This window comes from Nannospalax galili, unplaced genomic scaffold, assembly GCF_000622305.1.
Source record: "Nannospalax galili isolate Female #2095 unplaced genomic scaffold, S.galili_v1.0 scaffold1733, whole genome shotgun sequence".
NCBI lineage: Eukaryota > Metazoa > Chordata > Mammalia > Rodentia > Spalacidae > Nannospalax > Nannospalax galili.
The window spans coordinates 117,223-129,010 of NW_008333708.1; the positions used below are offsets into that span (position 1 = coordinate 117,223).

Here is an 11,788-nt window from a genome sequence, read left to right on the forward strand (position 1 = left end):
GTCCCAGAGACATGAATGGATTCAGAGTCTGTTTTCCATGTGGTGAAGGATTTTCTTAAGATTTGTTTTATTTTTCTCATGTGTATGTGTGCCTGTGTGTGAATGTGCACCTACATGCAAGTGCCTACAGAGGCTAGAAGAGGGTGTCAGATCACCTGAAGCTTTAGTTCCAGGTGGCTGTGAGCGGCTTTTCATGGATCTTGGGCCAAAACACATAATCTTTTAAAGATACTAAGTAAATGTTTCCTGAGCTTAGTATTTCATGTATTGGAATAAATATTCTGATTCTCGATTATATGGAAATTATGTGGAAAGAGGTGGAAATGATATAAATACAGTGTGTTTCTTTATGGAATTCTCAAAAATAAAGTAAATTAAGGAATGGAATAATTTCAGATTGTCTATGATTTCCTACAACTAAAATCTAGTATATAATTGAGGACTATATCATATTTAATAAATGTACTTTTAATATTTTGTGCTAACTACCGGGTAGACAAAAATTATTTCTGAAATATTTCATTTGCAAATTTATTCTCAAAGAAATTTCACCATAATGGCTTTTTATAAAAAAGGTAGCATTATAAAATAATTTAAAGTGAGTTATTAATTTACAAGTAAATAAGTAAATAAAATAAATGTTGTGGGTCTGCTGAAATGGCTCAGCTAGTAAAGGAACTTGCCATCAAGCCTTAAAACCTGAGTTTGATACCTGGAACTTAAATAGTGGAAGGAGAGAGCCAATTCCTGCAATTTGTCCTCTGAAATCCAAACACATACATTGTTGTGTACAAGCACATACACACGATAAAAATAAACAAATGCAAAAACAATTTAGAAATATTCAAAATAAATTTTGTGTATATTTAAAGTATACAGTAGGATATTATAAAATTAATGTACGATTAAAGGTTATTGTGGTGGTTTGAATGAGAAGTAACCCACATAGGCTCACATATTTGAATACTTGACCCCTGTTGGTGGAACATTTTGTGGAGGTTTCAGAGGTGTGGCCTTACTGGTGGAAGGATGTTGGTGGGGGGGCCGTCAGTTCTGAGAGCTCATAGATTTACCTCACTTCAGTTTTGCTCTCTCTTTGTTTCCTGCGTGGCCTTGAAGATGTGGGTCTCAACTTTCTGCCACAGTTGTCTTCTACCATTGCCTCCAGTACTGATAGACTCTTATTCCTCTGAAACAGTAAGACAAAATAAATGCCTCCTTCTATAAGTTGCCTTGGTCATGGCATTTTATCACAGCAAGAGAAAAGTAACTAAGAGAGTTACTATAGTGAATCAAATGGATAGCTTATCCATCAACTCATATACTTACCCATTTTCAGGGAATCTTGGTCACACTCCTTCAAGCTCACAGATTCCTTTTTCATCTGTTTCCTGTCTACTCATGGGCCCATCAAAAGTAGGCTTCATTTCTGCTACAGTTTTTATTCAGATGTACAGTACTTTTTCTTTTGATTCAGTCTTGCTTTCTTTCAATCTGCTTACATTGTATATTATTCTTGCATCCTATTCGCTTTTTCCAGTATACCCTTTCACTTATTATTCACAGTACTTTAAATTTTTTAATAATTTTGAAATCTCTGTTGTACCTAATTTTTATTTTGATGCTTTCTATCTCTTTAAACTATGTATTTTTCTTTTTATTTTAGCATGAAATAACTTTTTATTGACAGCTAGACATAATGTGATATGTAAGAATAGATGGATTAATAGATCATTTAGTGTGCAGTTATGTTTATTTGGCTAAATGTTATGAGGTGTAGATTGTTAAAGATGGAAACAAGGAACTGATTTTTTTCTATCATCCTTGATTTGCCTTTCCTATCATCTTTGGCTTTCTATATAAACTTCAAGGATAGCTTAGAAATGCATGTTTTCTGGTTGTAATCCAGTGTTATTACACAGAAATTGTATTGATTTGTTGGCAAAGTACGGGGGGGGGGAATTTTTCTATAATTCTATGATCATATTTCTGAGTTCTCATGTACCTGTTCTCCTTGTCTGTGACCTTCATTAGTAGTTTTGTTGGATAAGAGAAAGTTATGGTTTGGTTGCTACAAAGAATTCTTACATTCTACTAGTAGAGAAGAATGACCTGCAGAATTAGGACTACAAGACTGATCTTGACTGATCAGAATTTTGAGACTGTGCATAATTGGAGTGAAGATCTAGGGCCCAAATTATCTTGGGTTCTCTTACTGCCCCCATAAGCCTTTTATTTCCCACTTATATGACCTAATATCAATTGTGACTATCAAGTATTTGGAATGCATTTTTAGCAAACCCCTGTGGGAGACAGGCTTTAGCCTAGGGTGAAAGTCTTATTGACAGCCATACAGCAGGTCCAAGGCAATGGCCCTACAGCTGGAGCCACAAGAAATGCCTTGTGACATTTGCTCTCATCTGCAGATCATTAGACTGATGCCTAGAGCTCCCCACTCCCTAGTCACCACCCTTGGAATTCCAAATTGCAACACTTAGATATTGAAACAGTCAGGGTCATATGGTTTCCAGGAATTCAGGCTCTGTAATCTGAAACCCAGTATGTTAATGAGGCATCCTACCTGCTATTCTGTGATAGGACATTAAGCCTGTTATGCTAATAGGATGCTGTCTGTTATGCTAATAAGGTATCCTGCTTGCTGTACTGTGATAGCATGCTAAACCTGTTATGCTAATGAGGTATCCTACTTGCTGTGCTGTTATTGGACCACTGCCCCTATATAAGCTTGTGCCTTCCTGCAATAAAGCAGACTTATGTCACTGAACCTGGTTTCCTGTGTCTGAATGTGGCTCTACTTACACAGTCTCCTCACCAGCCCTGGGGTCCGGAACTGGGAAGAAGCAGAGATGACAGGAGGTAGCACAGGGCAAGCAGAAGAGCTGCCTCAGCACCCGGTGAGCAGAAGAGCAGCCTCAGCCCAGGGCGAATGGAGGAGCAGCCTCAACACCCGTGAGAATGAAGGAGTCATACCAACGAGAATGGAGGAGCGGCCACTGGCGGTGACCACAAACCCCTAGCTTCATCTGACACCAAAGCTAAAAGTCTAATCACATATACATTATACATCAATCATAGATTTATTTCTTGATATAGTATTATTAAGAAAACATATTTTACAATTATTTCAAGAGCAAAAATGGAATTAACTTTTTGTAAACACACCATGTTTAGGAAATCATTCTCAAGGCAACTAATGTAGTTCTAGGATATGCTTTAAGAAAAAAAAAAACTAATGCTAAAATCATTTGAAATACAGAACCTTGGACTTACCTTGAAGTCTTTCCAAGGGTATTATAAGAAAATATTGGAAACTGAATATATTCTTCCAATATATTCTTCCAATAAAATTGAAATAGGACACTGAGGAGTAAGAATATGTGCATTTGCCATTACAATGTGGCAGACAGCATAAATTTCCTGCCCCAAGTTAAATGAAAATTCAAAATTAAATGAAACTTCTTTTGCTTGGCATTAGTTGTTTATAAATGCTTGGATCTAGCAGTGTTTCTCATGATTCTAGAAATCAAACTTTGAACTGAATTTATCATTTTAAAGACGGTAAGTAACAACAAATGTCTTTCTGAAAAGTGCATCATTTCAGAAAATGGCACAAAGATGGCTATGAAAACTGTTTCTATCTTGTTTTAGAGTAGATCTAACATAAGAAACTTTATTGTGCTCACATCAAACATTTATTTAGATATTAAACAAATTTTCTAGGGTCGAGTATTCACCAAAGCTGAATAAAAGTTTGTTTTTAAAATGATGCTTTTCTTGCCAGTGTCATAATACATCTAGTTATCTGTGTCCTGCCCTCTGAATTGCAAATATTTAGAAAAATATCGTACTTATAATTCACAGTTAACAGTTACTAAAGAAAAAGTGCGAAGTATTTGCTGACTCTATAAGAACTGATCAGTTTACTTATTTTCTGGAACTACCAGCTTAAATGACTATTCATTACTATTAAAGGGAATAAACACATTTACTACTAAATTATGAATGTTCAGAACAAAGAACATGTTCACAAGTATAAGTGGAAACTGCATCAGATATTTCTTTCTAATATGAGATGTTAAAGTATTAAACTACAATAAGTTGTGTTAAACTGGGTTCATGTAATATCCTGTATGATGTGATGGCTTGCTCATGTAAATACATGGTATATAAAAATGTTCTAGTTCTACATTTGGAGATACATAGAAACTTATTCTACCAGGTATGATCAGAGAAATATTTTTTTTTTATATTTTTGAGACAGGGTCTCCCTGTAGCCCCAGCTGGACTGGGACTCACTGTGTATACCAGACTGACTTCAAACACACAAAGGTCCGTCTTCCTCTGCCTCCCAAGTGCTGGGATTAAATGCGTGCACCACCATGCCTGGCTAAGTTAATTAAATTCTTATATCCTTAATGGTCTTCATCCACCCAAAGACATAACTTAACAAATTATATTTACTGGCATTTCTTTCCTGTGTTGCCATCAACATCAAAATCAATAAAAACTATCCCATTATTTCCTTAAGTTTGCAAACTTGAGATGTGAGTCACAATTAAAAAATACTAGGCAGTGTTAGTGGGGGGAATTGCAGATAGGGGAGTGGATCTAGATACCATCAAACTATATTGTAGGAAAATTGCAGTAATTCAATTAAAAACACTGGCAAAAGAAGTATTTAAAAGCTTAAAAGTTGTATTGTTCTCCAGAACAAGTACTTTATGCCATTCGAGTATAGACTCATATATTTAAATTTAAAAACCAATGGCAGAAATTCACAGTAAAGTAAAATTTCCTTTGAAAGAAAGCTTCTGAGGGAAAAAAATCAATAGTCCTAATCCAGCTGTAAAACAAAATAAATCACAACAGTGACTAGTCCAGCAAACTATCTGTATTTGTAGAATAGTGACACTTTACCTTGGAGGTAATCAAAAGCTATCTAATTTGAACCAAGGCCCATTCAATGGGAGGGAATTCATGTGTGGTACTATAAAGAGAGCCAAATACACATGGCTGAAGAGTTCATAGATCCTACAGAAAAATCCACTTCTGTTACCCTCCTAAGCCAATGCAACTTCTTATTGTATTCTAAATATGTAGCCTTATATTTACAGACAAGAGTACCTCTCACCATACATCCAAAATCTTCTTTTTGTAACAGATGGAGACTATTACAGAATTCCACAACTGGTCAAACACAAAGAATAAGTTTCTGTGAGAAGTCAACCCTAAGTGACACATCTACAAGCAAGCTCTATTCCAAAGGCTTTGGGGACATAGTGGAACAGGAGGCAGAAAAAACATTAATGCATCTTTCAGCTCTCATCAAAGAAGCATCTTCATGCAACAGATGGGGATTAACCCAGAAAATCTCAACTGGCCGAAGTGCAGACAGTAAGAGACTGTAGAGTGTGTGTCCCTTGTTAAAATATCTGTATCACACCTCTGCTACCCAGGGCACAGAGATCATGTGGGAAAGGGAATGGAAAGACTGTATGAGCCAGGGGTGGTGGAAGACCACAAGGAAACATAGTTTTCCAGACAGCTGAAAACTCATATGAACTTACAGGAATGGTGTCAACATGCACAAGACCCATGAAAGTTCAAACTAGAAAAAAACCCAGAATAGAAGGGGGGATGGGTAAGAAGCCCAATCTTAGCTGTGAAACTATTGGCAACAGATGATTACTGGGAGAGGGAGAGTTGGATTTCTTTAGGAGAGTGATGCTAGATAGGTTGACAAGGCTCCAGTAGATGAACTCATACCGAGAGATATTTGGGAACACAAATGTGACTTGATAAGCCTTTATGACAGAATGCATGGAAACTGGAGGAGTGCAGATAGGGTAAAGGGTCTAAATATGATTAATATGTACTATATGGAGTTTGCAAAAAATCAGTTCAAAATTGTGGTTCCTCTCCCTCTCCTCACGGGTTGTTGGCCACTGGTCCACGAGGACAAGGGGAGGAGAAGCGAGGAGCCGGGTCAGGACAGCCAGTGAGCACTGACAGAAGAAAGCCCTTCCAGGGAGGCAGGTTCAGTGATGCAAACAGCTCCAGACTCAGTGAAACAGCTCTAGATTCAGTGAAACAGCTATGTTTATTCAGTGGGAGAACTAGGGAAAATACAGTGTGGAGGCAGTAGCCAATGCCTCAGCTGATAGGTGCTCATTGTATGCGTTATTTACATGTGGCAGTGGGCTCCTATTGTCCGACTATCAGGCAATGCCTGATTATCATATAGAAAAAACCTGGGGGTAGTTTTTACTCCAGGTAATTATGCCAAAGGTCATGTTCCAAATAAGGTCAGGCATCCGTGCTTGGTGGCACTTTCCAGGTAAGCCAGGAAGAGAGCAGGAGGCCCCCTGCTGAGAAGGGGAGTCCTTCCATTTGGCGACGAGCCCCTTAGAGCTATCTGGACATGGAGGACTACAACTCTAGCAGCAGGGTTCCCCAACAGAGTTGTAGTTGGGTGGCCAGTTCAGCAAGGACACCTGTGCCAGCCACCTCTTCAATGGTCTGTGTACATTTGTGTGTGTAAACGCACACTATAAGTCAACCTTGAGTATTGTTCCTCGAGCACCATCCATATTGTTTTATTAAGGCCTGGTCTTCTACTGGCCTGGAACTTGCTAATTAAGCTAAGCTGGCTGATCAGCAAGCCCCAGGGATCTGCCTATTTCTGCCTCCCTAGCACTGGGATCATAAGCATGCTCTACCACACTCAGCTTTTTTTATATTGGGCTCTGGGAATTGAAGTGAGGTCCTCATGCTTACCAGGTAAGCACTTTACCAGCTGAACTATCTTCCCAGCCCTTTCTTCCCTTTTTTTGAAAAAAGATCTCAGATATCCTGGGCTGGCCTCAATTTACTATGTAGTCAAGGAAGACCATGAACTTCCAATCCTTCTGACTCTACTTGCAGAGCGCTGGAATTACAAGACAGTGGCACCATACCAGTTTCATGCAATGCTGGGAATTGAATCTAGGTCTTCATACATGCTAGGAAAGCACTCTACCAACTAAGCCACATACCCTGTCCTCCACAGTCATTGATGCATTAGGTTTTGTGCTGTGCAGAGTAAGAACAGAGCTCAGCTATCTGCTCAGGAGACTGAGCAGTCACTTCCACATGTGTTCCTATTAAGATGCAAACTAAAAAGCAGTTGAATAGTAACACCAAGAATTAACTTAAAATTCTCTACCCCATGAAACTACATTTCAAGAATAAAGGTCAAATAAAAATATCCTCCAATAAATTAAAAGTGAAAGAGTATCCAATTAATATATCCTCACTAAAATCACATTTAAATAATACCCAAGAAAAGGAAAAAGTCAGAACTTCAAAAGTAATGATGAAGAAAACTTACTGAGCATGCTGCTTAATCTACATCAAATAAACATTTCAAACAAAACGTAACAAATATGTGCAGAAATTTTAGTAGATATAAAGATGAAAGCAAAATCAGAGAACTAAGGAGATGTAAGTGTTGTGGGATTCATTTCTTTCTTTGCAGCTCTGCGTGAATATTCCAGCTCCTGTATTTTGTTCTTGTATTTTGAAGTCATCTTTCTCAATTTCATTGATACCACCTCCATGTAGCATTATTCAAAGTTTCGTTTTGAATTCTCTCCTCTCCTCTCACTCTGTACACTGTCCAGATGTCTACCAGACTCAAAAGTTTTCTTTTGTTTCTTATAGCTCCCAATCAAGATATGCAGCTCAGTGCTTCAAACACGGAAATCATTTGAAATCAAATTCATAGCGTTTCCTCTGTAAATACATTTTTCCCTCTCATTTCACTCTTACTGTGAATATTACTACAACTGTAGTATTGGTTTGGTTTGAAACTCATATAGAACTTCTATTCTCTATTATCCAAAGCCTACATTCATAAAGACCTTGTAATTCATTTACTGCCTGTCACTCCACACTTCATTCTTAATATAGAACAACGACAGTAACATCAACTCATATTTCCTCCCATACCTTGTTGCAACCCCTTTTTCTGCTTAAATAAACCTTGTTTACCACTAACAATAATAGTTCATTCACTGGACCATGCTAATATTGTTAGAAAAAGTTTCATCAATGTCTAAAAATAATCTAGGGATTAATCCAACGTTCTTATTTTACCATTTAAGTTCCTTCATTTGGCCTCAAGGGGAAGATTTCTTTTAAGTGTCAGTTTTGTAAAGGTACCACTGCACTAAACTTCCTTATATCAAACAACACGAAAATGTCTCCAGGAGGGGGCAGTAGTGCAATGTTGACTGTTGATTCATAAGCTGCTATCCTCCATGGGGCCTCAGTAAGACGACTTATAGGATTCAGTGTTCTGGAGAAGTCTGAATAAGTGAAAGAAACAAATGTCATTTCTATATTCAGTAACTTCTACCTGAAATGTTTTGTTTCGTTCAACTATTTGTAAGGACAGTCAACCTAAAACGGTATGTACCTATTTATGAATATGTCAGCAGTAAAAATCCCAGGTGTATTTATTTCAGAAGGAAATGTCCTATATGTTGAGATATCATTTATTTGCACTGCTCCTTCAAAATTACAGAAATTATGGCATATTTCTGTAGATATTGATGATGAATCTGTCAAAGAGTACATCTATTTCATGAATAAATTTCATCGCATTCATTTCTTGAATACATTTCATTTTTACTTTGACAATAATTTTAGTTTAGGGAATTTCTATATCATGTATTTTAGCTATATCATATGATTATTTATATTCTGCGATTGTCTTGTGTATATACAGGTACATTTAATTATATGTACATATGTGTGTCTATGCATGTGTATGTGTGTATAGACAAAGTAATCTGTGTCCGAAATGGATTAAAAAAGTGTTATGCTCAATTGGTCTTGATAGAAGTAACTGATAACAAAGAAAATTGATCCTATAACTAATCCCACAAGTAGAGATGCACTGTTCAGGCATATGGATTCTATATTGTTTGTGAAACAGTAACTAGAAAGAGTACTGCAGTGTGATATGCTTAGTTCTTATGTGTATAGCTACATTTTTTAATTCTCTTTTCACAGTGAGTTATTGCTGTGATATGAATATAAATGATTTGTAGTCATCTGTAAATTATGCTATGAATCATAATGTCAATCCAATCAAAATAACTTTAAAGATTGTTACTACTAAAGCAAAAGTTAACTTCCAGACCTAATAATTTTCACCTAAATATTTTCTTTGTGCAAAGCAAACTTCATCTAAAAAAGTGGGGGTGGATTTACATATTTCATTATATCAAGTAATATTCCATTTTTATAGTTTGTACCACACCAATCCTATAATAATGGACGATAAAATTATCTCTTCAAATTGCGATTTTATCCAGGCCAGAAAGGTCATTTCATTGTTGTTAAGGAAATAATTTTGTCTCTCATCATATCTTAAAGCATGGCACCATTAGCATATTATTTCTGCCTTGGTCCTGAGAAAAATAAATTTCATAAGTAATATGTTTGCTTAGTTGTTTTATTGCTTTCATTTGCTCATTAAAATAATGCTATATTTGTGAAATGAGATTCCATATGTTCATGCCTGTTACATTCCTCAGTATTTTTTTCTGAAATGTATTGGCAAAAAAAAGTGTTCACTTTTATCTCACTGTTGGTCAAGGTTTTTAAGGTCCTCTTAAGTTCTCTCTTTAATGGTATTGCTTTCCTTAGGGTTTCACAGTATCACTATCATTATTTTTCCATTTTGTATTTCTTCCCTTATTGACTCATCACCACTCATTGCCAAATACGCCTGTGATGTAATTACTCTCCTAGCTGTTGGGGTCCTATGGAAAGTTGGCATTTAGTACTCACCTTTCTTACAGGATTTCCTCGGCTAAATAATTTGGTCCTTCCTAAGATCATATCTCCTTCTAAGACTAATCAACTTGTAGTGAGTGACTAACAGAAAATATTAAGATAAAAAACGCTTGCCCCACCTCAAAATCACTCAGAGCCCTCAACCATGTTGGAGCATTCTTCATGGGATGAGCTACAGCCTTCACTGGAACTGCATCAACATCTCCCTCTCTCCAACTGTTTCATGTTCTCTCTCTGTAGCGTACACTTGTTGATACCCATAGCAGTTCCAAATAAATACCTTTCATTTTAAACCTTATGTTTATGACTGCTTCCTTTGGGAATTTAGTCAGTTTTAGCCCTTTATATCTCTTGGAATTGACCTGCTATTTCTTTTCTTTTAATCTAATTTTCAAAATATTCTTAAGAATTCCATTCATGAATATTCTATTTACGTCATTTCCATCCCCCCTCATCGCATTTCAATCCGTCCCCAGACACCCCCAGTTCTCAAGTGCATGACTTCTTCCTCTGTATTTATTATTGGTGTGTGTGTGTGTGTGTGTGTGTGTGTGTGTGTGTGTGTGTGTAACCTACCTGAGCCCATTTAGTGTTATTCTTATGCCTCTGTGTTTAGGGCTGACCACTAGGGACTGGATAACCTATCAGGGGGTTTCTCCCTGGAGAAGAATGATTCTCCCTCTCTCAGTAGCCATTGATTATTGTCTTGGCTCAGCCTACCATTAACTTTCATTGCAAATGGCAATTTTAAACTTTTTATTTCAATGTTCAGTAGGCTTTAAAATGAATGTTCTTCCTAGAGACATCTATAGCTGTTGCTTGAAATTCATCAAACTCTGACATTTCAATGACACCTTTTCCCTTTCTCTTTCTTTTCCAAATCAATAGAAGTCTTTTATTGTGCCAAAAGAGTTCTTATAATCCAGGGCCTTGTTTCTGGAGCCAGAATAACTGAGATCTTACTCATAAGCGTGTTGCACTGTTCCTTTTTCAGAAACATAGATTCAATCCAGTTTTTAATATCCTTATTTTTAACTGTTATGGCTTGTTGAATCAAAGCTGCTGAATTTAAAACAAGTTCAATACCATTCTCTTCAAGCAGTAATTCATCCTTTTAGGCTTGAGAAACAGAACAAGTAACACCTGTCGTTATCTGAACCCCACTGATGTATTTGTTACCCAAGAAATTTCAGATTTCAACTAGATACCCACTCTTCTAATAATGATGTTGATGGGAAGCAAGCATACACAAACCTCATCTTGTAACCAAAGCCCATTGTAACACCTTTGACCATGTTCTGGTCGTGGCTACAGACAGTTCATACACTGTCCAATTCCTTTCTCTTCATCCACCATTCTTCAACCCGCAATCTCTTTTCCTTTCCAAGGAGACTGAGACTGATTTGTATACTGATGTGATTGAAGTCCCTCCCGAGGGTTCCTGGGAGACCCTTCACAATAACTGTGCATCCCTTTAGGATGATGTGGACATTTTCTGGAATGTCGACAGTCTGATTGTTGAGGGGGGTCTTCATCCTCACAGTAGATGGGTACCTTTTTTTCTTAGTGTTTTTCCTACCCACTCCCATGCCATGATACCCACTGAAGCATGGGCTTTTCCTAGTCTATATCCCAAGAAAAGTTTATTTCAGTACACACTAAAATCTTTCTGCATCTTTGTCAGAGGAATTCTTATACGTTGAATAGATACATAGTTTATTTATATCAGAAATATGTAGAAGAAAATACTTCCCTGAAAATACGTTCAGCATATTAGAGCATATGCCTTGTATTAAGATGCTTCATGTGTATTTATTTTCACAGATATAAATTCCATGATTCAGGAATAATATTGCATCCATCTTTTTATGCAGGGAGAATGTTAAGAATACTGAAGAACAAATCCAGATGCCATGCTGTA

At 36.9% G+C, this 11,788-nt stretch overlaps 1 pseudogene; it reads right to left on the reverse strand.

Moving 5' to 3' along the window:
- Nucleotides 1–10,826: 10,826 nt before the first annotated feature.
- LOC103730166 lies at nucleotides 10,827–11,402 on the reverse strand (annotated as a pseudogene).
- Nucleotides 11,403–11,788: the final 386 nt, after the last annotated feature.